The sequence below is a fragment of the Carica papaya genome, chromosome 5 (genome assembly GCF_054855325.1).
Source record: "Carica papaya isolate Zhongbai chromosome 5, ASM5485532v1, whole genome shotgun sequence".
NCBI lineage: Eukaryota > Viridiplantae > Streptophyta > Magnoliopsida > Brassicales > Caricaceae > Carica > Carica papaya.
Genome location: NC_142313.1, coordinates 31,593,605 through 31,616,215, shown reverse-complemented (window position 1 = coordinate 31,616,215; position 22,611 = coordinate 31,593,605). Strand labels below are relative to the sequence as shown.

The 22,611-nt window shown below is 46.4% G+C and overlaps 4 non-coding genes and 39 pseudogenes across 4 annotated transcripts; all 43 read right to left on the bottom strand.

Moving 5' to 3' along the window:
- Nucleotides 1-164: 164 nt before the first annotated feature.
- On the bottom strand, nucleotides 165-283 carry LOC148264979 (5S ribosomal RNA; annotated as a pseudogene).
- A 205-nt stretch (nucleotides 284-488) lies between these two features.
- Nucleotides 489-607, bottom strand: LOC148264978 (5S ribosomal RNA; annotated as a pseudogene).
- Nucleotides 608-1,196: 589 nt separating this feature from the next.
- LOC148264977 (5S ribosomal RNA) lies at nucleotides 1,197-1,315 on the bottom strand (annotated as a pseudogene).
- A 205-nt stretch (nucleotides 1,316-1,520) lies between these two features.
- LOC148264976 (5S ribosomal RNA) lies at nucleotides 1,521-1,639 on the bottom strand (annotated as a pseudogene).
- Nucleotides 1,640-1,844: 205 nt separating this feature from the next.
- On the bottom strand, nucleotides 1,845-1,963 carry LOC148264975 (5S ribosomal RNA; annotated as a pseudogene).
- Nucleotides 1,964-2,525: 562 nt separating this feature from the next.
- Nucleotides 2,526-2,644, bottom strand: LOC148264974 (5S ribosomal RNA; annotated as a pseudogene).
- A 563-nt stretch (nucleotides 2,645-3,207) lies between these two features.
- Nucleotides 3,208-3,326, bottom strand: LOC148264973 (5S ribosomal RNA; annotated as a pseudogene).
- An 886-nt stretch (nucleotides 3,327-4,212) lies between these two features.
- LOC148264972 (5S ribosomal RNA) lies at nucleotides 4,213-4,331 on the bottom strand (annotated as a pseudogene).
- A 205-nt stretch (nucleotides 4,332-4,536) lies between these two features.
- LOC148264971 (5S ribosomal RNA) lies at nucleotides 4,537-4,656 on the bottom strand (annotated as a pseudogene).
- Nucleotides 4,657-5,572: 916 nt separating this feature from the next.
- On the bottom strand, nucleotides 5,573-5,691 carry LOC148264970 (5S ribosomal RNA; annotated as a pseudogene).
- Nucleotides 5,692-5,894: 203 nt separating this feature from the next.
- Nucleotides 5,895-6,013, bottom strand: LOC148264969 (5S ribosomal RNA; annotated as a pseudogene).
- Nucleotides 6,014-6,573: 560 nt separating this feature from the next.
- On the bottom strand, nucleotides 6,574-6,692 carry LOC148264968 (5S ribosomal RNA). The gene has a single exon (XR_015819691.1). It is a non-coding gene; the product is annotated as a 5S ribosomal RNA (ribosomal RNA).
- Nucleotides 6,693-6,803: 111 nt separating this feature from the next.
- LOC148264967 (5S ribosomal RNA) lies at nucleotides 6,804-6,922 on the bottom strand (annotated as a pseudogene).
- A 566-nt stretch (nucleotides 6,923-7,488) lies between these two features.
- LOC148264966 (5S ribosomal RNA) lies at nucleotides 7,489-7,607 on the bottom strand (annotated as a pseudogene).
- A 560-nt stretch (nucleotides 7,608-8,167) lies between these two features.
- Nucleotides 8,168-8,286, bottom strand: LOC148264965 (5S ribosomal RNA). Its single transcript, XR_015819893.1, has one exon. It is a non-coding gene; the product is annotated as a 5S ribosomal RNA (ribosomal RNA).
- A 76-nt stretch (nucleotides 8,287-8,362) lies between these two features.
- LOC148264964 (5S ribosomal RNA) lies at nucleotides 8,363-8,481 on the bottom strand (annotated as a pseudogene).
- Nucleotides 8,482-9,012: 531 nt separating this feature from the next.
- On the bottom strand, nucleotides 9,013-9,131 carry LOC148264963 (5S ribosomal RNA; annotated as a pseudogene).
- A 557-nt stretch (nucleotides 9,132-9,688) lies between these two features.
- On the bottom strand, nucleotides 9,689-9,807 carry LOC148264962 (5S ribosomal RNA; annotated as a pseudogene).
- A 558-nt stretch (nucleotides 9,808-10,365) lies between these two features.
- LOC148264961 (5S ribosomal RNA) lies at nucleotides 10,366-10,484 on the bottom strand (annotated as a pseudogene).
- A 205-nt stretch (nucleotides 10,485-10,689) lies between these two features.
- On the bottom strand, nucleotides 10,690-10,808 carry LOC148264960 (5S ribosomal RNA; annotated as a pseudogene).
- A 204-nt stretch (nucleotides 10,809-11,012) lies between these two features.
- On the bottom strand, nucleotides 11,013-11,131 carry LOC148264959 (5S ribosomal RNA; annotated as a pseudogene).
- Nucleotides 11,132-11,366: 235 nt separating this feature from the next.
- On the bottom strand, nucleotides 11,367-11,485 carry LOC148264958 (5S ribosomal RNA; annotated as a pseudogene).
- Nucleotides 11,486-11,694: 209 nt separating this feature from the next.
- On the bottom strand, nucleotides 11,695-11,813 carry LOC148264957 (5S ribosomal RNA; annotated as a pseudogene).
- Nucleotides 11,814-12,019: 206 nt separating this feature from the next.
- On the bottom strand, nucleotides 12,020-12,138 carry LOC148264956 (5S ribosomal RNA; annotated as a pseudogene).
- Nucleotides 12,139-12,341: 203 nt separating this feature from the next.
- On the bottom strand, nucleotides 12,342-12,460 carry LOC148264955 (5S ribosomal RNA; annotated as a pseudogene).
- A 560-nt stretch (nucleotides 12,461-13,020) lies between these two features.
- Nucleotides 13,021-13,139, bottom strand: LOC148264954 (5S ribosomal RNA; annotated as a pseudogene).
- Nucleotides 13,140-13,343: 204 nt separating this feature from the next.
- Nucleotides 13,344-13,462, bottom strand: LOC148264953 (5S ribosomal RNA; annotated as a pseudogene).
- A 563-nt stretch (nucleotides 13,463-14,025) lies between these two features.
- On the bottom strand, nucleotides 14,026-14,144 carry LOC148264952 (5S ribosomal RNA; annotated as a pseudogene).
- A 204-nt stretch (nucleotides 14,145-14,348) lies between these two features.
- On the bottom strand, nucleotides 14,349-14,466 carry LOC148264951 (5S ribosomal RNA; annotated as a pseudogene).
- Nucleotides 14,467-14,672: 206 nt separating this feature from the next.
- LOC148264950 (5S ribosomal RNA) lies at nucleotides 14,673-14,791 on the bottom strand (annotated as a pseudogene).
- A 558-nt stretch (nucleotides 14,792-15,349) lies between these two features.
- LOC148264949 (5S ribosomal RNA) lies at nucleotides 15,350-15,468 on the bottom strand. The gene has a single exon (XR_015820343.1). It is a non-coding gene; the product is annotated as a 5S ribosomal RNA (ribosomal RNA).
- A 1,244-nt stretch (nucleotides 15,469-16,712) lies between these two features.
- Nucleotides 16,713-16,831, bottom strand: LOC148264948 (5S ribosomal RNA; annotated as a pseudogene).
- Nucleotides 16,832-17,035: 204 nt separating this feature from the next.
- Nucleotides 17,036-17,154, bottom strand: LOC148264947 (5S ribosomal RNA; annotated as a pseudogene).
- A 563-nt stretch (nucleotides 17,155-17,717) lies between these two features.
- LOC148264946 (5S ribosomal RNA) lies at nucleotides 17,718-17,836 on the bottom strand (annotated as a pseudogene).
- A 209-nt stretch (nucleotides 17,837-18,045) lies between these two features.
- LOC148264945 (5S ribosomal RNA) lies at nucleotides 18,046-18,164 on the bottom strand (annotated as a pseudogene).
- Nucleotides 18,165-18,382: 218 nt separating this feature from the next.
- Nucleotides 18,383-18,501, bottom strand: LOC148264944 (5S ribosomal RNA; annotated as a pseudogene).
- A 558-nt stretch (nucleotides 18,502-19,059) lies between these two features.
- Nucleotides 19,060-19,178, bottom strand: LOC148264943 (5S ribosomal RNA). Its single transcript, XR_015820534.1, has one exon. It is a non-coding gene; the product is annotated as a 5S ribosomal RNA (ribosomal RNA).
- A 204-nt stretch (nucleotides 19,179-19,382) lies between these two features.
- Nucleotides 19,383-19,501, bottom strand: LOC148264942 (5S ribosomal RNA; annotated as a pseudogene).
- A 558-nt stretch (nucleotides 19,502-20,059) lies between these two features.
- On the bottom strand, nucleotides 20,060-20,178 carry LOC148264941 (5S ribosomal RNA; annotated as a pseudogene).
- A 581-nt stretch (nucleotides 20,179-20,759) lies between these two features.
- LOC148264940 (5S ribosomal RNA) lies at nucleotides 20,760-20,880 on the bottom strand (annotated as a pseudogene).
- Nucleotides 20,881-21,438: 558 nt separating this feature from the next.
- Nucleotides 21,439-21,557, bottom strand: LOC148264939 (5S ribosomal RNA; annotated as a pseudogene).
- Nucleotides 21,558-21,759: 202 nt separating this feature from the next.
- LOC148264938 (5S ribosomal RNA) lies at nucleotides 21,760-21,878 on the bottom strand (annotated as a pseudogene).
- A 205-nt stretch (nucleotides 21,879-22,083) lies between these two features.
- LOC148264937 (5S ribosomal RNA) lies at nucleotides 22,084-22,202 on the bottom strand (annotated as a pseudogene).
- Nucleotides 22,203-22,611: the final 409 nt, after the last annotated feature.

Genomic DNA, 22,611 nt, shown 5'->3' with positions numbered 1-22,611 from the left:
CTCCCCCTCCCATCAATTGTTTCCTTGTGCGTTCACACTGCACCTCTCCTTCTCGTTCTAATATTGATTAAAATGCCCCTGCTTCTTGACTCACATTTGCGTATAAACCAGCGGACCCTAGTTCCAGTCGCACCGTAACGTCGAACGACCCGTATGAAAAAAAATTGGTGCGACACGAGGACTTCCCAGGAGGTCACCGATCCGAGTACTACTCTCGCCCAAGCACACTTAACTGTGGAGTTCTGATGGGATCCGGTGCATTAGTGGTGGTATGATCGCACCCGTTTAATTCCGCGCTGCAAATACATAAACTCCTTCTCCTTTCTTCCCCCTCCCGTCATATGTTTCCTTGTGCGTGCACTCTGCATCTCTCTTTCTCGTTTTAATATCAAGTAATATACCCCGGCACCGTGACTCACCTTTGCAAATGAACCGGCGGTTTATAATTCCATTCGCGCGTAACGTCGAACAACCAATCCGAAAAAAAATAGGTGCAACACGAGGGCTTCCCAGGTGGTCATCCATCCGAGTACTACTCTCGCCAAAGCACACTTAACTGAGGAGTTCTGATGGGATCCGGAGCTTTAGTGCTGGTATGATCAAACCTGTTTAATTTTGCGCTGCAAATACATACACTCCTTCTCCTTTCTTCCCCCTCCCGTCATTTGTTTACTTGTGCGTTCACACTTCACCTCTCATTCTCGTTCTAATATCGATTAAAATACCCCTGCTTCTTGACTCACATTTGCGTATAAACCAGCGGACCCTAGTTCCAGACACGCGTAACATCGAACGACCCGTCTGAAAAAAAACTGGTGCGACACGAGGATTTCATAAGAAAATGAGTGAAATATAAGGACTTCGCAGGAGGTAACCCATGCTAGTACTACTCTCACCCAAGCACCCTTACCTACGGAGTTCTGATAGAATCGGTTGCATTTGTGCTGGTTTGATCGCACCTGTTTCATTTCGTGCTGAAAATACATACACTCCTTCTCCTTCCCTCCCCCTCCCATCAATTATTTCCTGGTGCGTTCACACTGCACCTCTCATTCTCGTTCTAATATCGATTAAAATGCCCCTGCTTCTTGACTCACATTTGCGTATAAACCAGCGGACCCTAGTTCCAGACACGCGTAACGTCGAACGACCCGTCTGAAAAAAAATTGGTGCGACACGAGGATTTCACAAGAAAATGGGTGAAATATAAGGACTTCGCATGAGGTAACCCATGCTAGTACTACTCTCACCCAAGCACCCTTACCTACGGAGTTCTGATAGAATCCGTCGCATTAGTGCTGGTATGATCGCACCTGTTTCATTTCGTGCTGAAAATACATACACTCCTTCTCCTTCCCTCCCCCTCCCATCAATTATTTCCTGGTGCGTTCACACTGCACCTCTCATTCTCGTTCTAATATCGATTAAAATGCCCCTGCTTCTAGACTCACATTTGCGTATAAACCAGCGGACCCTAGTTCTAGTCGCGCATAACGTCGAACGACCCGTCTGAAAAAAAATTGGTGCGACACGTGGACTTCCCAGGAGGTCAACCATCCGAGTACTACTCTCGCCCAAGCACACTTAACTGCGGAGTTCTGAAGGGATCTGGGGCTTTAGTGCTGGTATGATTGCACCAGTTTAGTTTCGCGCTGCAAATACAAACACTCCTTCTCTTTTCTTCCCCCTCCCGTCATTTGTTTCTTTGTGCGTGCACTCTGCATCTCTCTTTTTCGTTCTAACATCGATTAAAATGCCCCTCTTTCTTGACTCACATTTGCGTATAAACCAGTGGACCCTAGTTCCAGTCGCGCGTAACATCGAACGACCCGTCTGAAAAAAAATTGGTGCGACACGAGGACTTCCCAAGAGGTCAGCCATCCGAGTACTAATCTCGCCCAAGCACACTTAACTGCAGAGTTCTGATGGGATATGGTGCATTAGTGCTGGTATGATCACATCCGTTTAATTCCACGCTGCAAATACATAAACTCCTTCTACTTTCTTCCCCCTCCCGTCATTTGTTTCCTTGTGCGTGCGCACTGCACCTCTCGTGCTCGTTCTAATATCAAGTAAAATGCTACGGTGCCGTGACTCACATTTGCGAATAAAACTGAGGACCATAATTCAAGTCGCGCGTATCGTCGAAAGAATCATCTGCAAAAAAATGGGTGCAACACGAGGACTTCCAAAGAAAATGGGTGAAATATAAGGACTTCGCAGGAAGTCACCCATCCTAGTGCTACTCTCGCCCAAGCACCCTTAACTTGCGGAGTTCTGATAGAATATGTTGCATTGGTGCTGGTATGATTGCTCATGTTTCATTCTGCGCTGCAAATACGTACACTTTTTCTCCCCCCATCCCCCCTCCCGTCATTTGTTTCCTTGTGCGTGCACTCTGCATCCCTATTTCTCGTTCTAATATCGATTAAAATGCCCCTGCTTCTTGACCCACATTTGCGTATAAACCAGTGGACCCTAGTTGCAGTCGCGCGTAACGTCGAACGACCTGTCTGAAAAAAAAATTAGTACGACACGAGGACTTCCCAAGAGGTCACCCATCCGAGTACTACTCTCGCCCAAGCACACTTAACTGCGGAGTTCTGAAGGGGTCCGGTGCATTAGTGCTGGTATGATCACACCTGTTTAATTCTGCGCTGCAAATACATAAACTCCTTCTCTTTTCTTCCCCCTCCCGTCATTTCTTTCCTTGTGCATGCGCACTGCACCTCCCGTGCTCGTTCTAATATCAAGTAAAATGCTACGGTGCCGTGACTCACATTTGTGAATAAACCTGAGGACCATAATTCAAGTCGCGCGTATCGTCGAAAGAATCATCTGCAAAAAAAAGGGTACAACACGAGGACTTCTTAAGAAAATGGGTGAAATATAAGGACTTCGCAGGAGGTCACCCATCCTAGTGCTACTCTCGCCCAAGCACCCTTAACTTGCGGAGTTCTAATAGAATCCATTACATTGGTGCTGGTATGATTGCTCATGTTTCATTCTGCGCTGCAAATACATACACTTTTTCTCCCTCTATCCCCCCTCCCGTCATTTGTTCCCTTATGCGTGCACTCTGCATCTCTCATTCTCGTTCTAATATCGATTAAAATGTCCCTGCTTCTTGACTCACATTTGCGTATAAACCAGTGGACCCTAGTTCCAGTCGTGCGTAACGTCGTACGACCCGTCTGAAAAAAAAAATTAGTGCGACACGTGGACTTCCCAGGAGGTCACCCATCCGAGTACTACTCTCGCGCAAGCACACTTAACTGCGGAGTTCTGATGGGATCCGGTGCATTAGTGCTGGTATGATTGCACCTATTTAATTTTGCGCTGCAAATACATAAAGTCCTTCTCCTTTCTTCCCCCTCCCGTCATTTGTTTCCTTATGCGTGCGCACTGCACCTCTCGTTCTCGTTCAAATATTAAGTAAAATGCCACGGCGTCGTGACTCACATTTGCGAATAAATCTGCAGACCATAATTAAAGTCCCGCGTAACGTCGAACGGCACATCTGAAAAAAAAAATGGGTACAACACGAGAACTTCCCAGGAGGTAACCCATCATTGTACTACTTTCGCCAAAGCACACTTAACTGCAGAGTTCTGATGGTATCCAGTACATTAGTGCTGGTATGATTCCACTTGTTTAATTTTGTGCTTCAAATACATACACTCCTTCTCTTTTCTTCCTCCTCCCGTCATTTGTTTCCTTGTGCGTGCGCACTGCACCTCCCGTACTCGTTCTAATATCAAGTAAAATGTCACGGCGCCGTGAATCACATTTGCGAACAAACCTGCGGACCATAAATCAAGTCGCGCGTAACGTCGAAAGAATCATCTGCAAAAAGATGGGTGCAACACGAGGACCTCCCAAGAAAATGGGTGAAATATAAGGACTTCGCAGAAGGTCACCCATCCGAGTACTTTTCTCGCCCAAGCACCCTTAACTGCGGAGGTCTGATAGAATCCGTTGCATTAGTGCTGGTATGATCCATCATGTTTCATTTTGCACTGTAAATACATACACTTTTTCTCCTCCCATCCCCCCTCCCGTCATTTGTTTCCTTGTGCGTGCACTCTGCATCTCTCTTTCTCGTTCTAATATAAAGTAATATGCCCCGGCACCGTGACTCATCTTTGTAAATGAACCAGCGGTTTATAATTCTATTCGTGCGTAACGTCGTACGACCCATCTGAAAAAAAATTAGTGCGACACGAGGACTTCCCAAGAGGTCACCCATCCGAGTACTACGCTCGCCCAAGCACACTTAACTGCAGAGTTCTGATGGGATCCGGAGCTTTAGTGCTGGTATGATCGCACCTGTTTATTTTCGCGCTGCAAATACATACACTCCTTCTCCTTTCTTCCCCCTCCCGTCAATTGTTTCCTTGTGCGTTCACACTTCACCTCTCATTCTCGTTCTAATATCGATTAAAATGCTCCTGCTTCTTGACTCACATTTGCGTATAAACCTGTGGACCCTAGTTCCAGACGCGCATAACGTCGAACGACCCGTCTGAAAAAAAATTGGTGCAACACGAGGACTTCCCAGGAGGTCACCCATTCGAGTACTAATCTCGCCCAAGCACACTTCATTGTGTGAGTTCTGATGGAATCCGGTGCATTAGTGCTGGAATGATCGCACCTGTTTAATTTCGCGCTGCAAATACATAAACTCATTCCCCTTTCTTCCCCCTCCCGTCATTTGTTTCCTTGTACGTGCGCACTGCACCTCCCGTTCTCGTTCTAATATCAAGTAAAATGCAACAGCGCCGTGATTCACATTTGCGAATAAACCTGAGGACCATAATTCAAGTCGCGCGTTACGTCGAAAGAATCATCTGCAAAAAAATGGGTGCAACACGAGGACTTCACAAGAAAATGGGTGAAATATAAGGACTTCGCAGGAGGTAACCCATGCTAGTACTACTCTAGCCCAAGCACCCTTACCTACGGAGTTCTGATAGAATCCGTTGCATTAGTGCTGGTATGATCGCACCTGTTTCATTTCGCGCTGCAAATACATAAACTTCTTCTCCTTTCTTCCCCCTCCCGTAATTTGTTTCCTTGTGCGTGCGCACTGAACCTCCCGTTCTCGTTTTAATATCAAGTAAAATGGTACAGCGCCGTGACTCACATTTGCGAATAAACCTGAGGACCATAATTCAAGTCGCGCGTAACGTCGAAAGAATCATCTGCAAAAAAATGGGTGCAACACGAGGACTTCACAAGAAAATGGATGAAATATAAGGACTTCCTAGGAGGTAACCCACGCTAGTACTACTCTCGCCCAAGCACCCTTACCTACAGAGTTCTGATAGAATCCGTTGTATTAGTGCTGGTATGATCGCACCTGTTTCATTTCGCACTGCAAATAGATAAACTCCTTCTCCTTTCTTCCCCCTCCCGTGTTTTTTTCCTTGTGCGTGCGCACTGCACCTCTCGTTCTCGTTCAAATATCAAGTAAAATGCCACGGCGCCGTGACTCACATTTGCGAATAAATCTGCGGACCATAATTAAAGTCGCGCGTAACGTCGAACGGCACATCTGAAAAAAAAAAAATGGGTGCAACACGAGAACTTCCCCGGAGGTAACCCATCATTGTACTACTTTTGCCAAAGCACACTTAACTGCGGAGTTCTGATGGGATCCGGTGCATTTGTGCTGGTGTGACCGCACCTGTTTAATTTCGTGCTGAAAATACATACACTCCTTCTTCCCTCCCCCCTCCCATCATTTGTTTCCTTGTGCGTTCACACTGCACCTCTCCTTCTCGTTCTAATATCGATTAAAATGCCCCTAATTCTTGACTTATATTTGTGTATAAACCAGCGGACCATAGTTCTAGTCGCGCGTAACGTCGAACGACCCGTCTGAAAAAAAATTGGTGCGACACGAGGGCTTCCCATGAGGTCACCCATCCGAGTACTACTCTCGCCCAAGCACACTTAACTGCAGAGTTTTGATGGGATCCAGTGCATTAGTGCTGGTATGATCGCACCCGTTTAATTCCGCGCTGCAAGTAAATAAACTCCTTCTCCTTTCTTTCCCCTCCCGTCATTTGTTTCCTAGTGCGTGCGCAATGCACTTCCCGTGCTCGTTCTAATATCAAGCAAAATACTACGGTGCCGTGACTCACATTTGCGAATAAATCTGAGGACCATAATTCAAGTTTCGCGTATCGTCGAAAGAATCATCTACAAAAAAATGGGTGCAACACGAGTACTTCCTAAGAAAATGGGTGAAATATAAGGACTTCGCAGGAGGTCACCCATCCGAGTACTTTTCTCGCCCAAGCACCCTTAACTGCGGAGTTCTAATAGAATCTGTTGCATTAGTGCTGGTATGATCCCTCATGTTTCATTCTGCGCTGCAAATACATACACTCTTTCTCCTCCTATCCCCCCTCCCGTCATTTGTTTCCTTGTGCGTGCACTCTGCATCTCTCTTTCTCGTTCTAATATCAAGTAATATGCCCCGACACCGTGACTCACCTTTGCAAATGAACCAGCGGTTTATAATTCCATTCGCGCGTAACGTCGAACAACCCATCCGAAAAAACATAGGTGCGACACGAGGGCTTCCCAGGTGGTCACCCATCCGAGTACTACTCTCGCCCAAGCACACTTAACTGCGGAGTTCTGATGGGATCCGGGGCTTTAGTGCTGGTATGATCGCACCTCTTTAATTTCGCGCCGCAAATACATACACTCCTCCTTTCTTCCCCCTCCCGTCATTTGTTTCCTTATGCGTTCACACTTCACCTCTCATTCTCGACCTGTCTGAAAAAAAATTTGTGCGACACAAGGACTTCCCAGGAGGTCACCCATCCGAGTACTACTCTCGCCCAAGCAGACTTAAATACTGAGTTCTGATGGGATCCGGTGCATTAGTGCTGGTATGATCGCACCCGTTTAATTCCTCGCTGCAAATACATAAACTCCTTCTCCTTTCTTCCCCCTCCCGTCATTTGTTTCCTTGTGCATGCGCACTGCACTTCCCGTGCTCGTTCTAATATCAAGTAAAATGCTATGGTGCCGTGACTCACATTTGCGAATAAACCTGAGGACCATAATTCAAGTCGCGCGTATCGTCGAAAGAATCATCTGCAAAAAAATGGGTGCAACACGAGGACTTCTTAAGAAAATGGGTGAAATATAAGGACTTCGCAGGAGGTCACCCATCCTAGTGCTACTCTCCCCCAAGCACCCTTAACTTGCGGAGTTCTAAAAGAATCCGTTGCATTGGTGCTGGTATGATTGCTCATGTTTCATTCTGCGCTGCAAATACATACACTTTTTCTCCCTCCATCCCCCCTCCCGTCATTTGTTTCCTTGTGCGTGCACTCTGCATCTCTCCTTCTCGTTCTAATATCGATTAAAATGCCCCTGCTTCTTGACTCACATTTGCGTATAAACCAGCGGACCCTAATTCCAATCGCGCGTAACGTCGAACGACCCGTCTGAAAAAAAATTGGATTGGTGCGACACGAGGACTTCCCAGGAGGTCACCCATCCGAGTACTACTCTCGCCCAAGCACACTTAACTGCGGAGTTCTGATGGAATCCGATGGATTAATGCTGGTATGATCCCATCCATTTAATTCCGCGCTGCAAAAATATAAACTCCTCCTTTCTTCCCCCTCCCATCATTTATTTCCTTGTGCGTGCGCACTGCACCTCTCGTGCTCGTTCTAATATCAAGTTAAATGTTACGGTGCCGTGACTCACATTTGCGAATAAACCTGAGGACCATAATTCAAGTCGCGCGTATCGTCGAAAGAATCATCTGCAAAAAAATGGGTGTAACACGAGGACTTCCTAAGAACATGGGTGAAATATAATGACTTCGCAGGAGGTCACCCATCCTAGTTCTACTCTCGCCCAAGCACCCTTAACTTGCGGAGTTCTAAAAGAATCCGTTGTATTGGTGCTGGTATGATTGCTCATGTTTCATTCTGCGCTGCAAATACATACACTTTTTTTCCCTCCATCCCTCCTCCCGTCATTTGTTTCCTTGTGCGTGCACTCTGCATCTCTCCTTCTCGTTCCAATATCGATTAAAATGCTCCTGCTTCTTGACTCACATTTGCGTATAAACTAGTGGACCCTAGTTCCAGTCGCGCGTAACGTCGAACGACCCGTTTGAAAAAAAAAATTAGTACGACACGAGGACTTCCCAGGAGGTCACCCATTCGAGTACTACTCTCGCCCAAGCACACTTATCTGCGGAGTTCTGATGGGATCCGGTGCATTAGTGCTGGTATGATCGCACCAGTTTAATTTCGCGTTGCAAATACATAAACTTCTTCTCCTTTCTTCCCCCTCCCGTCATTTGTTTCCTTGTGCGTGCGCACTGCAACACGAGAACTTCGCATGAGGTAACCCATCATTGTACTACTTTTGCCAAAACACACTTAACTGCGGAGTTCTTATGGGATCCGGTGCATTTGTGCTGGTGTGACCGCACCTATTTAATTTCGTGCTGAAAATACATACACTCCTTTTTCCCTCCCCCCTCCCATCATTTGTTTCCTTGTGCGTTCACACTGCACCTCTTCTTCTCGTTCTAATATCGATTAAAATGCCCCTGATTCTTGACTCACATTTGCGTATAAACCAGCAGACCATAGTTCCAGTCGCGCATAATGTCGAACGACCCATCTGAAAAAAAATTGTTGCGATACGAGGACTTCCCAAGAGGTCACCCATCCGACTACTACTCTCGCCCAACCACACTTAACTGCAGAATTCTGATGGGATCCACTGCATTAGTGCTGGTATGATGCCACTTGTTTAATTTTGTCCTTCAAATACATACACTTCTTCTCTTTTCTTCCTCCTCCCGTCATTTGTTTCCTTGTGCATGCGCACTGCACCTCCCGTTCTCGTTCAAATATCAAGTAAAATGTCACGGCACCGTGACTCACATTTGCGAATAAATCTGCGGACCATAATTAAAGTCGCGCGTAACGTCGAACGGCACATCTGAAAAGAAGAAAATGGGTGCAACACGAGAACTTCCCAGGAGGCAACCCATCATTGTACTACATTCGCCAAAGCACACTTAACTGTGGAGTTCTAATGGGATCCGGTGCATTTGCGCTGGTGTGACCGCACCTGTTTAATTTAGTGGTGAAAATACATACACTCCTTCTTCCCTCCTCCCTCCCATCATTTGTTTCCTTGTGCGTTCACACTGCACCTCTCCTTCTCGTTCTAATATCGATTAAAATGCCCCTTTTTCTTGACTCACATTTGCGTATAAACCAGCGGACCATAGATCCAGTCGCGCGTAACGTCGAACGACCCATCTGAAAAAAAATTGTTGCGATACGAGGACTTCCCAAGAGGTCACCCATCCGAGCACTACTCTCGCCCAAGCACACTTGACTGCAGAGTTCTGATGGGATCCAGTCCATTAGTGCTGGTATGATGCCACTTGTTTAATTTTGCGCTTCAAATACATACACTCCTTCTCTTTTCTTCCTCCTCCTGTCATTTGTTTCCTTGTGGGTGCGCACTGCACCTCCCGTACTCGTTCTAATATCAAGTAAAATGCCACGGTGTCGTGACTCACATTTGCGAATAAACCTGTAGACCATAAATCAAGTCACGCATAACGTCGAAAGAATCATCTGCAAAAAGATGGGTGCAACACGAGGACCTCCCAAGAAAATGGGTGAAATATAAGGACTTCGCAGGAGGTCACCCATCCGAGCACTAATCTCGCCCGAGCACACATAACTGCGGAGTTCTGATGGGATCCGATGCATTAGTGCTGGTATGATCGCACCTGTTTAATTTTGCGCTGCAAATACATAAACTCATTCCCCTTTCTTCCCCCTCCCGTCATTTGTTTCCTTGTGCGTGCGCACTGCACCTCCCGTTCTCGTTCTAATATCAAGTAAAATTCTACAGCGTCGTGACTCACATTTGCGAATAAACCTGAGGACCATAATTCAAGTCGCGCGTAACGTCGAAAGAATCAGCTGCAAAAAAATGGGTGCAACACGAGGACTTCACAAGAAAATGGGTGAAATATAAGGACATCGTAGGAGGTAACCCATGCTAGAACTACTCTCGCCCAAGCACCCTTACCTACGGAGTTCTGATAGAATCCGTTGCATTAGTGCTGGTATGATCGCACCTGTTTCATTTCGTGCTAAAAATACATACACTCTTTCTCCTTCCCTCCCCCTCCCATCAATTATTTCCTTGTGCGTTCACACTGCACCTCTCCTTCTCGTTCTAATATCGATTAAAATGCCCCTGATTCTTGACTCACATTTGCGTATAAACCAGCGGACCATAGTTCCAGTTGCGCGTAACGTGGAACGACCCTTCTGAAAAAAATTGGTGCGACACGAGGACTTCCAAGGAGGTCACCCATCCGAGAACTAATCTCGCCCAAGCACACATAACTGCGGAGTTCTGATGGGATCCGGTGCATTAGTGCTGGTGTGATCGCACTTGTTTAATTTCGCGCTGCAAATACATAAACTCATTCCCCTTTCTTCCCCCTCCCGTCATTTGTTTCCTTGTGCGTGCGCACTACATCTCTCTTTCTCCTTCTAATATCATGTAATATATCCCGGCACCGTGACTCACCTTTGCAAATGAACCAGTGGTTTATAATTCCGTTCGCGCGTAACGTCGAACAACCCATCCGAAAAAAAATAGGTGCAAGACGAGGGCTTCCCAAGTGGTCACCCATCCGAGTACTACTCTTGCCCAAGCACACTTAACTGCAGAGTTCTGATTGGATCCGGAGCTTTAGTGCTGGTATGATCCCACCCGTTTAATTTCGCACTGCAAATACATACACTCCTTCTCCTTTCTTCCCCCTCCCGTCATTTGTTTCCTTGTGCGTTCACACTTCACCTCTCATTCTCGTTCTAATATCGATTAAAATGCCCCTGCTTCTTGACTAATATTTGCGTATAAACCAGCGGACCCTAGTTCCAGACGCGCGTAACGTCGAACGACCTGTCTGAAAAAAATTGGTGCGACACGAGGACTTCCCAAGAGGTCACCCTTCCAAGTACTAATCTCGCCCAAGCACACATAACTGCGGAGTTCTGATGGGATCCGGTGCATTAGTGCCGGTCCGATCGCACCTGTTTAATTTCGCGTCGCAAATACATAAACTCATTCCCCTTTCTTCCCCCTCCCGTCATTTGTTTCCTTGTGCGTGCGCATTGCACCTCCCGTTCTCGTTCTAATATCAAGTAAAATGTCACGGCGCCGTAACTCACATTTGCGAATAAACCTGAGGACCATAATTCAAGTCGCACGTAACGTCGAAAGAATCATCTGCAAAAAAATGGGTGCAACACGAGGACATCATAAGAAAATGGGTGAAATATAAGGACTTCGCAGGAGGTAACCCATGCTAGTACTACTCTCGCCCAAGCACCCTTACCTACGGAGTTCTGATAGAATCCGATGCATTAGTGCTGGTATGATCGCACCTGTTTCATTTCGCGTTGAAAATACATACACTACTTCTCCTTCCCTCCCCCTCCCATCAATTGTTTTCTTGTGCGTGCGCACTGCACCTCTCGTTGTCGTTCAAATATCATGTAAAATGCCACGGCGCCGTGACTCACATTTGCGAATAAATCTGCGGACCATAATTAAAGTCGCGCGTAACGTCGAACGGCACATTTGAAAAAAAGAAAATGGGTGCAACACGAGAACTTCCCTTGAGGTAACCCATCAATGTACTACTTTCGCCAAAGCACACTTAACTGCGGAGTTCTGATGGGATCCGGTGCATTTGTGCTGGTGTGACCGCACCTGTTTAATTTCGTGCTGAAAATACATACACTCCTTCTTCCCTCCCCCCTCCTATCATTTGTTTCCTTGTGCGTTCACACTGCACCTATCGTTCTCGTTCAAATATCAAGTAAAATGCCACGGCGCCGTGACTCACATTTGCGAATAAATCTGCGGACCATAATTAAAGTCGCGCGTAACGTTGAACGGTACATCTGAAAAAAAAAAATGGGTGCAACACGAGAACTTCCCAGGAGGTAACCCATCATTGTACTACTTTCACCAAAGCACACTTAACTGCGGAGTTCTGATGGGATCCGGTGCATTAGTGCTGGTGTGACCGCACCTGTTTAATTTTGTGCTTAAAATACATACACTCCTTCTTCCCTCCCCCCTCCCATCATTTGTTTCCTTGTGCGTTCACACTGCACCTCTCCTTCTCGTTCGAATATCGATTAAAATGCTCCTGATTCTTGACTCAAATTTGAGTAAAAACCAGGGGACCATAGTTCCAGTCACGCGTAACGTCAAATGACCCATCTGAAAAAAAATTATTGGGATACGAGGACTTCCCAAGAGGTCACCCATCCGAGTACTACTCTCGCCCAAGTACCCTTAACTGCAGAGTTCTGATGGGATCCAGTGCATTAGTGCTGGTATGATGCCACTTATTTAATTTTGCGCTTCAAATACATACACTTCTTCTCTTTTCTTCCTCCTTCCGTCATTTGTTTCCTTGTGCGTGCACACTGCACCTCCCGTACTCGTTCTAATATCAAGTAAAATGCCACGGCGCCGTGACTCACATTTGCGAATAAACCTGCGGACCATAAATCAAGTCGCGCGTAAAGTCGAAAGAATCATCTGCAAAAAGATGGGTGCAACACGAGGACCTCCCAAGAAAATGGGTGAAATATAAGGACTTCGCAGGAGGTCACCAATCCGAGTACTTTTCTCGCCCAGGCACCCTTAACTGTGGAGTTCTAATAGAATCCGTTGCATTAGTGCTGGTATGATCCCTCATGTTTCATTCTGCACTGCAAATACATACACTCTTTCTCTTCCCATCCCCCCACCCGTCATTTGTTTCCTTGTGCGTGCACTCTGCACCTCTTTTTCTCGTTCTAATATCAAGTAATATGCCTCGGCAACGTGACTCACCTTTGCAAATGAACCAACGGTTTATAATTCCATTCGCGCGTAACGTCGAACAACCCATCCGAGAAAAAAAAGGTGCAACACGAGGGATTCCCAAGTGGTCACCCATCCGAGTACTACTCTCGCCCAAACACACCTAACTGCGGAGTTCTGATGGGATCCGGGGCTTTAGTACGGGTATGATCGCACCTGTTTAATTCCACGCTACAAATACATACACTCCTTCTCCTTTCTTCCCCCTCCGTCATTTGTTTCCTTGTGCGTTCACACTTCATCTCTCCTTCTCGTTCTAATATCGATTAAAATGCCCCTGCTTCTTGACTCACATTTGCGTATAAACCAGCGGACCCTAGTTCCAGACTCGCGTAACGTCGAACGACCCGTCTGAAAAAAAATTGGTGCGACACGAGGACTTTCCAGGAGGTCACTCATCCGAGTACTAATCTCGCCCAAGCACACTTAACTGCGGAGTTCTGATGGGATCCGACGCATTAGTGCTGGTATGATCGCACCTGTTTCATTTCGCGCTACAAATACATAAACTTATTCCCCTTTCTTCCCCCTCCCGTCATTTGTTTCCTTGTGCGTGCGCACTGCACCTCCCGTTCTAGTTCTAATATCAAGTAAAATGCTTCAGCGCCGTGACTCACATTTGCGAATAAACCTGAGGACCATAATTCAAGTAGCGCGTAACGTCGAAAGAATCATCTGCAAAAAAATGGGTGCAACAGGAGGACTTCACAAGAAAATGGGTGAAATATAAGGACTTCGCAGGAGGTAACCCATGCTAGTACTACTCTCGCCCAAGTACCCTTAACTGCAGAGTTCTGATGGGATCCAGTGCATTAGTGCTGGTATGATGCCACTTATTTAATTTTGCGCTTCAAATACATACACTCCTTCTCTTTTCTTCCTCCTCCCGTCATTTGTTTCCTTGTGCGTGCGCACTGCACCTCTCGTTCTCGTTCAAATATCAAGTAAAATGCCACGGCGCCGTAACTCACATTTGCGAATAAATCTGCGGACCATAATTAAAGTCGCGCGTAACGTCGAACGGCACATCTGAAAAAAAGAAAATAGGTGCAATATGAGAACTTCCTAGGAGGTAACCCATCATTGTACTACTTTCGCCAAAGCACACTTAATTGCGGAGTTCTGATGGGATCCGGTGCATTTGTGCTGGTGTGACCGTACCTGTTTAATTTCGTGCTGAAAATACATACACTCCTTCTTCCCTCCCCCCCTCCCATCATTTATTTCCTTGTGCGTTCACACTGCATCTCTCATTCTCGTTTTAATATCGATTAAAATGCCCCTGATTCTTGACTCACATTTGCGTATAAACCAGCGGACCATAGTTCCAGTCGCGCGTAACGTCGAACGACCCATCTGAAAAAAAATTGTTGCGATACGAAGACTTCCCAAGAGGTAACCCATCCGAGTACTACTCTCGCCCAAGCACGCTTAACTGCAGAGTTCTGATGGGATCAAGTGCATTAGTGCTGGTATGATGCCACTTGTTTAATTTTGCGCTTCAAATACATACACTCCCTCTCTTTTCTTCCTCCTCCCGTCATTTGTTTCCTTGTGCGTTCACACTTCACCTCTCATTCTCATTCTAATATCGATTAAAATGCCCCTGCTTCTTGACTCACATTTGCGTATAAACCAGCGGACCCTAGTTCCAGACGCGCGTAACGTCGATCGACCAGTCTGAAAAAAAATTTGTGCGAAATGAGGACTTCCCAGGAGGTCAACCATCCGAGTACTAATCTCGCCCAGGCACACTTAACTGCGGAGTTCTGATGGGATCCGGGGCTTTAGCGCTGGTATGATCGCACCTGTTTAGTTTCGCGCTGCAAATACATACACTCCTTCTCTTTTCTTCCCCCTCCCGTCATTTGTTTCCTTGTTCGTGCGCGCTAAACCTCCCGTTCTCGTTCTAATATCAAGTAAAATGCTACAGCGCCGTGACTCACATTTGCGAATAAACCTGAGGACCATAATTCAAGTCGCGCGTAACGTCAAAAGAATCATCTGCAAAAAAATGGGTGCAACACGAGGACTTCACAAGAAAATGGGTGAAATATAAGGACTTCGCAGGAGGTAACCCATGCTATTACTACTCTCGCCCAAGTACCCTTACCTACGGAGTTCTAATAGAATCCGTTGCATTAGTGCTGGTATGATCGCACCTGTTTCATTCTGCGCTGCAAATACATACACTTTTTCTCCTTCCCTCCCCCTCCCATCAATTGTTTCCTTGTGCGTTCACACTGCACCTCTCCTTCTCTTTCTAATATCGTTTAAAATGCCCCTGCTTCTTGACTCACATTTGCGTATAAACCAGCGGATTCTAGTTCCAGTCGCGCGTAACGTCGAACAACCCGTCTGAAAAAAATTGGTGCGACACGAGGACTTCCTAGGAGGTCACCCATCCGAGTACTACTCTCGCCCAAGCACACTTAACTGCGGAGTTCTGATGGGATCCGGTGCATTAGTGCTGGTATGATCGCATAAGTTTAATTCCGCACTTCAAATACATATACTCCTTCACCTTTCTTCCCCCTCTCGTCAATTGTTTCCTTGTGCGTGCGCACTGCACCTCCCGTGCTCGTTCTAATATCAAGTAAAATGCTACGGTGCCGTGACTCACATTTGCGAATAAACCTGAGGACCATAATTCAAGTCGCGCGTATCGTCGAAAGAATCATCTGCAAAAAGATGGGTACAACACGAGGACTTCCTGAGAAAATGGGTGAAATATAAGGACTTCGCAGGAGGTCACCCATCCTAGTGCTACTCTCGCCCAAGCACCCTTAACTTGCGGAGTTCTGATAGAATCCGTTGCATTGGTGCTGGTATGATTGCTCATGTTTCATTCTGCGCTACAAATACATACACTTTTTCTCCCTCCATCCCCCCTCCCGTCATTTGTTTCTTTGTGCGTTCACACTGCACCTCTCGTTCTCGTTCTAATATCAAGTAAAATGTCACGTCGCCATGACTCGCATTTGCGAATAAATCTGCGGACCATAATTAAAGTCGCGCGTAACGTCGAACGGCACATCTGAAGAAAAAAAAATTGGTGCAACACGAGAACATCCCAGGAGGTAACCCATCATTGTACTACTTTCGCCAAAGCACACTTAACTGCGGAGTTCTGATGGGATCCAGTGCATTAGTGCTGGTATGATGCCACTTGTTTAATTTTGCGCTTCAAATACATACGCTCTTTCTCTTTTTTTCCTCCTCCCATCATTTGTTTCCTTGTGCGTGCGCACTGCACCTCCCGTACTCGTTCTAATATGAAGTAAAATGCCACGGCGCCGTGACTCACATTTGCGAAAAAACCTGTGGACCATAAATCAAGTCGCGCGTAACGTCGAAAGAATCATCTGCAAAAAGATGGTTGCAAAACGACGACCTCCCAAGAAAATGGGTGAAATATAAGGACTTCGCAGGAGGTCACCCATCCGAGTACTTTTCTCGCCCAAGCACCCTGAACTGCAGAGTTCTGATAGAATCCGTTGTATTAGTGCTGGTATGATCCCTCATGTTTCATTCTGCACTGCAAATACATACACTCTTTCTCCTCCCATCCCCCCTCCCGTCATTTGTTTCTTTGTGCGTGCACTCTACATCTCTCTTTCTCGTTCTAATATCAAGTAATATGCCCCGGCACCGTGACTCACCTTTGCAAATGAACCAGCGGTTTATAATTCCATTCGCGCGTAACATCGAACAACCCATCCGAAAAAAAATAGGTGCAACATGAGGGCTTCCCAAGTGGTCACCCATTCGAGTACTACTCTCGCCCAAGCACACTTAACTGCGGAGTTCTGATGGGATCCGGGGCTTTAGTGCTGGTATGATCGTACCTGTTTAATTTCGCGCTGCAAATCCATACACTCCTCTCCTTTCTTCCCCCTCCCGTCAATTGTTTCCTTGTGCATTCACACTGCACCTCTCATTCTCGTTCTAATATCGATTAAAATGCCCCTTCTTCTTGACTCACATTTGCGTATAAACCAGCGGACCCTAGTTCCAGTCGCGCGTAACGTCGAACAACCCGTCTGAAAAAAAATTGTTGCGACACGAGGACTTCCTAGGAGGTCACCCATCCGAGTACTAATATCGCCTAAGCACGCTTAACTGCGGAATTCTGATGGGATCCGGTGCATTAGTGGTGGTATGATCGCACCGGTTTAATTTTGCGCTGCAAATACATAAATTCCTTCCCCTTTCTTCCCCCTCCCGTCATTTGTTTCCTTGTGCGTGCGCACTGCACCTCCCGTGCTCGTTCTAATATCAAGTAAAATGCTACGGTTCCGTGATTCACATTTGCGAATAAACCTGAGGACCATAATTCAAGTCGCGTGTATCGTCGAAAGAATCATCTGCAAAAAAATGGGTGCAACACGAGAACTTTCTAAGAAAATGGGTGAAATATAAGGACTTCGCAGGAGGTCACCCATCCTAGTGCTACTCTCGCCCAAGCACCCTTAACTTGCGGAGTTCTGATAGAATCCGTTGCATTGGTGCTGGTATGATTGCTCATGTTTCATTCTGGGCTGCAAATACATACACTTTTTCTCCTCCCATCCCCCCTCCCGTCATTTGTTTCCTTGTGCGTGCACTCTGCATCTCTCTTTCTCGTTCTAATATCGATTAAAATGCCCCTACTTCTTGACTCAAATTTGCGTATGAACCAGTGGACTCTAGTTCCAGTTGCGTGTAACGTCGAATGACCTGTCTAAAAAAAAAAATTAGTGCGACAAGAGGACTTCCCAGGAGGTCACCCATCCGAGTACTACTCTCGCCCAAGCACACTTAACTGCGGAATTCTGATGGGATATGGTGCATTAGTGCTGGTATGATCGAACCTATTTAATTTTGCGCTGCAAATACATAAACTCCTTCTCCTTTCTTCCCCCTCCCATCATTTGTTTCCTTGTGCGTGCGCACTGCACCTCTCGTTCTCGTTCAAATATCAAGTAAAATGCCACGACGCTGTGACTTACATTTGCGAATAAATATGCGGACCATAATTAAAGTCGCGCGTAAAGTCGAACGACACATCTGAAAAAAAGAAAATGGGTGCAACACGAGAACTTCCCAGGAGGTAACCCATCATTGTAATACTTTCGCCAAAGCACACTTAACTGCGGAGTTATAATGGGATCCGTTGCATTTGTGCTGGTATGATCGCACCTGTTTAATTCCGCGCTGCAAATACATAAACTCCTTCTCCTTTCTTCCCCCTCCCGTCATTTATTTTCTTGTGCATGCGCACTGCACCTCCCGTGCTCGTTCTAATATCAAGTAAAATGCTACGGTGCCGTGATTCACATTTGCGAATATCAAGTCGCGCGTATCGTCGAAAGAATCATCTGCAAAAAAATGGGTGCAACACGAGGACTTCCTAAGATAATGGGTGAAATATAAGGACTTCGCTGGAGGTCACCCATCCGAGTACTACTCTCGCCCAAGCACACTTAACTGCGGAGTTCTGATGGGATTCGGGGCTTTAATGCTGCTATGATCGCACCTCTTTAATTTCGCGCTGCAAATACATACACTCCTTCTCTTTTCTTCCCCCTCCCGTCATTTGTTTCCTTGTGCGTGCGCGCTGCACCTCCCGTTCTCGTTCTAATATCAAGTAAAATGCTACAGCGCCGTGACTCATATTTGCGAATAAACCTGAGGACCATAATTCAAGTCGCGCGTAACGTCGAAAGAATCATCTGTAAAAAATGGGTGCAACACGAGGACTTCACAAGAAAATGGGTGAAATATAAGGACTTCGCAGGAGGTAACCCATGCTATTACTACTCTCACCCAAGCACTCTTACCTACGGAGTTCTGATAGAATCCGTTGCATTAGTGCTGGTATGATCGCACTTGTTTCATTCTGCGCTGCAAATACATACACTTTTTCTCCTTCCCTCCCCCTCCCATCAATTGTTTCCTTGTGCGTTCACACTGCACCTCTCCTTCTCGTTCTAATATCGATTAAAATGCCCCTACTTCTTGACTCATATTTGCGTATAAACCAGCGGACCCTAGTTCCAGTCGCGCGTAACATCGAACGACCTGTCTGAAAAAAAATTGGTGCGACACGAGGACTTCCCAAGAGGTCACCCATCCGAGTACTACTCTTGCCCAAACACACTTAACTGCGGAGTTCTGATGGGATCCGGTGCATTAGTGCTGGTATGATCGCACCTGTTTAATTTCGCGCTGCAAATACATAAACTCCTCCTTTCTTCCCCCTCCCGTTATTTGTTTCCTTGTGCGTGCGCACTGTACCTCTCGTTCACGTTCAAATATAAAGTAAAATGCCACGACGCCGTGACTCACATTTGTGAATAAATCTGCGAACCATAATTAAAGTCGCGTGTAACGTCGAACGGCACATCTAAAAAAAAAAATGGGTGCAACACGAGAACTTCCCACGAGGTAACCCATCATTGTACTACTTTCGCCAAAGCACACTTAACTACGGAGTTCTGATGGGATCCGATGCATTTGTGGTGGTATGATCGCACCTGTTTAATTTCGCGCTGCAAATACATACACTCATTCCCCTTTCTTCCCCCTCCCGTCATTTGTTTCCTTTTGCGTGAGCACTGCACCTCCCGTTCTCATTCTAATATCAAGTAAAATGCCACGGCGCCGTGATTCACATTTACGAATAAACCTGAGGACCATAATTCAAGTCGCGCGTAACGTCGAAAGAATCATCTACAAAAAAATGGGTGCAACACGAGGACTTCACAAGAAAATGGGTGAAATATAAGGACTTCGCAGGAGGTAACCCATGCTAGTAATACTCTCGCCCAAGCACCCTTACCTAAGGAGTTCTGATAGAATCCGTTGCATTAGTGCTGGTATGACGCACCTGTTTCATTTCGTGCTGAAAATACATACACTCCTTCTCCTTCCCTCCCCCTCCCATCAATTGTTTCCTTGTGCGTTCACACTGCACCTCTCTTTCTCGTTCTAATATCGATTAAAATGCCCCTGCTTCTTGACTCACATTTGCGTATAAACCAGCGGACCCTAGTTCCAGTCGCACGTAACGTCGAACGACCCGTCTGAAAAAAAATTGTTGCGACACGAGGACTTCCCAGGAGGTCACCCATCCGAGTACTAATCGCGCCCAAGCACGCTTGACTGCGGAGTTCTGATGGGATCCGGTGCATTAGTGGTGGTATGATCACACCGGTTTAATTTCGCGCTGCAAATACATAAATTCCTTCCCCTTTCTTCCCCCTCCCGTCATTTGTTTCCTTGTGCGTGCGCACTGCACCTCCCGTGCTCGTTCTAATATCAAGTAAAATGCCACGGCGCCGTGACTCACATTTGCGAATAAACCTGAGGACCATAATTCAAGTCCCGCGTAACGTCGAAAGAATCATCTGCAAAAAAATGGGTGCAACACGAGGACTTCACAAGAAAATGGGTGAAATATAAGGACTTCGCAGGAGGTAACCCATGCTAGTACTACTCTCGCCCAATGCTAGTACTACTCTCGCCCAAGCACCCTTACCTACGGAGTTCTGATAGAATCCGTTGCATTAGTGCTGGTATGATCGTACCTGTTTCATTTCGTGCTGAAAATACATACACTCCTTCTCCTTCCCTCCCCCTCCCATCAATTGTTTCCTTGTGCGTTCACACTGCACCTCTCATTCTCGTTCTAATATCGATTAAAATGCCCCAACTTCTTGACTCACATTTGCGTATAAACCAGCGGACCCTAGTTCATGTCGCGCGTAACGTCGAACGACCCATCTGAAAAAAAATTCTTGCGATACGAGGACTTCCCAAGAGGTCATCCATCCGAGTACTACTCTCGCCCAAGCACGCTTAATTGCAGAGTTCTGATGGGATCCAGTGCATTAGTGCTGGTATGATGCCACTTGTTTAATTTTGCGTTTCAAATACATACACTCCTTCTCTTTTCTTCCTCCTTCTGTCATTTGTTTCCTTGTGCGTGCGCACTGCACCTCCCGTACTCGTTCTAATATCAAGTAAAATGCCACGGCGTCGTGACTCACATTTGCGAATAAACCTGCGGACCATAAATCAAGTCGCGCGTAACGTCGAAAGAATCATCTGCAAAAAGATGGGTGCAACACGAGGACCTCCCAAGAAAATGGGTGAAATATAAGGACTTCGCAGGAGGTCACCCATCCGAGTACTTTTCTCGCCCTAGCACCCTTAACTGCAAAGTTCTGATAGAATCCGTTGCATTAGTGCTGGTATGATCCCTCATGTTTCATTCAGCACTGCAAATACATACACTCTTTCTCCTCCCATCCACCCTCCCGTCATTTATTTCCTTGTGCGTGCACTCTGCATCTCTCTTTCTCGTTCTAATATCAAGTAATAAGCCCCGGCACCGTGACTCACCTTTGCAAATGAACCAGCGGTTTATAATTCCATTCGCGCGTAACGTCGAACAACCCATCCGAAAAAAAATAGGTGCAACACGAGGGCTTCCCAGGTGGTCCCCCATCCGAGTACTACTCTCGCCCAAGCACACTAAACTGCGGAGTTCTGATAGAATCCGGGGCTTTAGTGCTGCTATGATTGCACCTCTTTAATTTCGCGCTGCAAATACATACACTCCTCCTTTCTTCCCGCTCCCGTCATTTGTTTCCTTGTGCGTTCACACTTCACCTCTCATTCTCGTTCTAATATCGATTAAAATGTCCCTGCTTCTTGACTCATATTTGCGTATAAACCAGCGGACCCTAGTTCCAGACTCGCGTAACGTCGAACGACCAGTCTGAAAAAAAATTGATGCGACACGAGGACTTCCCAGGAGGTCAACCATCCGAGTACTAATCTCGCCCAAGCACACTTAACTGCGGAGTTTTGATGGGATCCGGACCTTTATTGCTGGTATGATCGCACCAGTTTAATTTCGTGCTGCAAATACATACACTCCTTCTCCTTTCTTCCCCCTCCCGTCATTTGTTTCCTTGTGCGTTCACACTTCACCTCTCATTCTCGTTCTAATATCGATTAAAATGCCCCTGCTTCTTGACTCACATTTGCGTATAAACCAGCGGACCCTAGTTCCAAATGCGCGTAACGTTGAACGACCCGTCTGAAAAAAAATTGGTGCGACACGAGGACTTCCCAGGAGGTCACCCATTCGAGTACTACTCTCGCCCAAGCACACTTAACTGCGAAGTTGTGATGGGATCCGGTGCATTAATGCTGGTATGATCGCACCTGTTTAATTTTGCGCTGCAAATACATAAACTCATTCCCCTTTCTTCCCCCTCCCGTCATTTGTTTCCTTGTGCGTGCGCACTGCACCTCCCGTTCTCGTTCTAATATCAAGTAAAATGCTACAATACCGTGACTCACATTTGCGAATAAACCTGAGGACCATAATTCAAGTCGCACTTATCGTCGAAAGAATCATCTGCAAAAAAATGGGTGCAACACGAGGACTTCCTAAGAAAATGGGTGAAATATAAGGACTTCGCAGGAGGTCACCCATCCTAGTGCTACTCTCGCCCAAGCACCCTTAACTTGCGGAGTTCTGATAGAATCCGTTGCATTGGTGCTGGTATGATTGCTCATGTTTCATTCTGCGCTGCAAGTACATACACTTTTTCTCCCTCCATCCCCCCTCCT